This window comes from Mustela putorius, unplaced genomic scaffold (assembly GCF_011764305.1).
Source record: "Mustela putorius furo isolate JIRA1106 unplaced genomic scaffold, ASM1176430v1.1 tig00000450_pilon_pilon_pilon, whole genome shotgun sequence".
NCBI lineage: Eukaryota > Metazoa > Chordata > Mammalia > Carnivora > Mustelidae > Mustela > Mustela putorius.
In genome coordinates this window covers 23,813,506-23,817,587 of record NW_025421385.1, presented here as the reverse complement: position 1 = coordinate 23,817,587, position 4,082 = coordinate 23,813,506, and the positions used below count along the sequence as shown (strand labels likewise).

General features: G+C 40.4%; 1 pseudogene; it reads right to left on the bottom strand.

The window, feature by feature from the left end:
• Window positions 1-940: 940 nt before the first annotated feature.
• Window positions 941-1,538, bottom strand: LOC101681606 (annotated as a pseudogene).
• Window positions 1,539-4,082: the final 2,544 nt, after the last annotated feature.

The following is a 4,082-nucleotide window of genomic DNA, read 5'->3' as shown; positions in this document are numbered from 1 at the left end:
GAAAGGTAAGAATGGTTTCCCGAAAGATTCAAGAGAGCAAACAGGGTGGGACCAGACCAAGAAAGGCCTTGAGTCTTCAATATGGATTGTGATCTTTATCCTAAGGGTAGCGAGAGGCCAGAAGAGAGACATGGTTTGTTTTTTGTTTTAGAAAAATCTCTCTGGCTATGTTGTGGGAGAAAAGAACTAGTTATGGTGGTAGTTAGGAGGAGAGACTTGTCGTAATCTAAAGGGAGAGATGATTAGGAAGTAGTGATGAGACAGGTAAATATTTAGGATGTAGAACTTATGGGATGTAGGGTGCCTGGGTGGCCCAGTCAGTTAAGTCTCCAACTCTTGATTTCAGCTCAGGTCATCATCTCGGGATCATGAGCCCAATGTAGGGCTCCGCCCTAGGCATGGAGCCTACTGGAGATTCCTTTTTTCCCTCTCCTTCTGTTCTTCCTTCTCACAGCATCTGTAGAATCCTCAAAAAAGTATTGCCTCAACCATGGAGAATGATTATTACCCCTGAACTAAACACTATTCTAGTTTATTCCATAACTTCTTAAAAGCAAGGCCCAAAAAGATCAAATGATTTCAGTGTATTCAGAACAACGTTGAATATTTACAAAAATTTAAAAATATCCATCACCCAACAAGATAAAGTTCATAATGTCGGCCATCCAAACATGACCACGTACACAAAGAAGCAAGAAAATAGGTATCATTGTGCAGAGACAACAATCAACTAATTGAAACCTATCCAGACCTGGTATAGATGTTGGAATTAGCAGACAGTATTAAAATGGTATTTTCCATATGTTCAAAATGTTAAGTAGAAACAAGGAAGATTTTTTTTTTCACCAGCTGCTGCAAAAGGCTTTGTTGTTTCCATTTGGCCCATGGCTTGGGAGAGGGCTCCAGGGTGGTTAAAAATGCCTGGTAGCTGCAGAGAGGCTCAGGCAGAAGCGCTGGCACCAGGGAGATGCCTGAGTGTTCCCTCAAAGGCTGCTGTGCTCCAGAGGCTCTTAGTTGTGCTTGAGGGAGAGCCTTTCAAAAAGATACTCATCCAGCCCAGCCTGGGGGACAGCCACACAGCAAAGGTTAGACAGGAGGTTGTCCATCTTCTTGTCGAATTTCACTTCCTCACCCAGGAAGTCGTTTTCTAAGAGGTCAGAGAGATGGGGTTCTGTGTTGGCAGAGCCCAGAGCATGCAGCTCTAAAAGGGCCTGGTTCAGGTTCTTCTCCAGAACCGGGGCAGCTTCCATGACATCCAGGGTTTTACCCAACTCATCTTAGGATAGCTTCTGTACATCCTGGAAGAGGGCACTGCCACCACCACCATTTTGCATCTTCAAGAGATGCTCAGTGTCCTCTTGCTTCTCCTCAGCCAACTTGTAGAAGAAGGGGCCTGTGCCCTCCAGAGCCACATCTTCACAGTTGAAATAGAAGCCCAGAGAGAGGTAAGTATAGGAGGTACACACATGCACATTGACCAGGTGGCTGACAGCAGCCTCCACCTCAGTGGAATAATTCTGACAAATCTGGGAGCTCATGGTTGATCTGTAATAAGAAGCTAAGCTCAATATAGGAATATTGGCTGGACCTGGAGGCAGACGGTGGCTGAAAAGATGGCTCCAAAAGTTGCAACTCGAAAAAAGTTTGGAGGGTGTCTGGAGGCTGGTGGAAGGAGCATTCCTGGATCTGTTCCATCCAAATACTGTTGAAGCAAGAGACAGATCCCCGGGACTGCTGGGTGCACTGCCAGAAAATATTTTTTAAAACACATATCTAGAGATTAAACCTATACTGTCTGAGCTAAAATATATGCTGGATGAGATAATAGCAAATTCAACTTTGCAAATTAGTGAGCTTGAAGAAAATATTCAAAATGAAATACAGAGAAAAAAGAAATGTAAAATTAAACAGTGCCTCAGTGATCTGTGGGACAACTCAAAGCAGCTTTGTATACATATATTATTATTACATTAATATAATAATATAATATAGACATATTTACATAATATGAATATATTATATTTATATTACATATTGATATGATGATTAACATATAACAATTTGAGCCTCCAAAAAAAGGGAAGGGGAACAGAAAAACATGTGGAGAAATAATGGCTGAAAACTTTTCAAAAATTTGTTGAAAACTATGAACTCAGGTCCAAGGAATTTATAAACCCCAAGCACAGGAAACATGAAAAAAACTACTCTAAGGCACATCATAATCAAATTGCTTTCAATACCTTAGAAGCAGGAAAGAAAAAAATACACATTATATATAGAGAGGAACAATTAAAATGAGAACAGACTTTTCATTGGTGGAACAACACTTTAAAAAAGCAAAAACCTGTCAGCCCACAATTCTATACCCAGCAAAAAATCTTTCAGAAAACAAAACAAAATAAAATGCTTTTAGATCGAGAAAAGCTGAAAGAATTCATCACCAGAAGGACTGCATGGTAGAGGACCCTTTACTCTAGAACTAAGTTAAGCCTGATACAAGAGCAAGTGCTTTATCTAATATGAGGCCTCTATTCTGGCTGGCAGAAATGCAAACTACTCTCATCCTGCATGAACTTTGAGCATTTTATTATCCTACTGTTTTTAGAGTGGTTTATTTCCAGGCCTTGGGGAGTTTTCTCTCAGATCAGTACTCAGCCAAAGACTCAAAGAAACTCCTGTGTAGCTCTCTGGAGTTCACCTCCCTTGACTTTTGTATTCTACACCTCAAATTCTCCAAACTCGGATCTCTGCCTTTCAACTCAGCAAGATCAACAGGCTCTGTTTAGTTTTTTCTTCTTGCCCTACAGCCTAGAATTTGCCTCCAGACAATGAGCTCTAGTACTGGTAAGTCTTCCCTTGTTTCTTTACCTTTTCTCTGGGATTATAATCTCGCATGACCTGTTGCCCAATTTCTGACACTGTTGTGTCAAATATGTTATCTGGTTTTCTAGTAGTTTATGGTAGAAGGGACATTCCTATAGAGACTGAAACAAAAATCTTTCAGTTTGATTTTAACTCTCCCAATTGTCACTGTGCCCATTGCCTTTGGGACCCAGTCCTTGCCAAGTAAAATGCAACTCCAAGATACATTATATGGGAAATTTGAGAGAAAAGATATTTACTCTACCAGGAGTGGGACCTGCATGAATGAAGGGCGGGAGGAAAGAGGAGAGCTAAGTCAAGATGTTACTTACCCAGGTTTCTGACTTGGGTGTTGAAGAGATAGTACTGCCGTTTAAACAGCATGAGTAGAATTGGGGCATGTTGACTTTTTGAAGATTTGATAGACAATGCTTAAATCTTGGATGAAAAATCTGGGCTGGGCTGGAAAACCACATTCCACTGTTATCATCATACAGGAAACAGTTCAAGCTTGGAAATACATGCAATTGGGAAAAGAGATTGTCTAAAGGAAAAGATAAAGAGGCCAGGGGGAGAATTGTGAGTAATGACAATATTTTGGAACATAAGATAAAAACAAAGAGGCTCACAGGAAAGAGACTGAAAAACTTAGGGAGAATTGGAGGAAAATTTGAAAGAGAGAGAAAAAAGAATGATCAGGCCTGTGAATGAAACAAAGATAGTACTGAAAATTGATCTTTTGTCCTGGCAGTTATGAGTTCAGCAGACTTTGCAAGAGAAATGTCAATAGAGTATGTCAGGCTAGAGCAAGCTTAGGAGTGAAAAGACAGAGAAAGTGAAGACAATGAGGGTAGGTGATTCTGAAAACTGGGTGAGAAGGGAAGGAAGAAGGTATCATCACAGCTGTGGGAGATGGAGGATCTCAGAGATATAAACATAGTTTTTCTTTTTTCTTTTTAATTAAAGAAAACTGGAGTTGTTCATGGCATGAGGGAAAAGTTTGAAGGAATTGGAGAGGAAGATGATGAAGGGAAGTCTCCTAGGAGACCAAAGGAGGAAGGAATCAAGCACTCAAGGAGCCCAGTGATGACTGCTTCCCATACAGTGAAACAATATTTTGTAAGGAGAGTAATCATGGATGTTTTCCCTTCCCTCTTTTTTCTGCAACGCTTTTCCTACTTTCTAAAAAATGTGCATGCTTTATATACTCTATAAGTTTG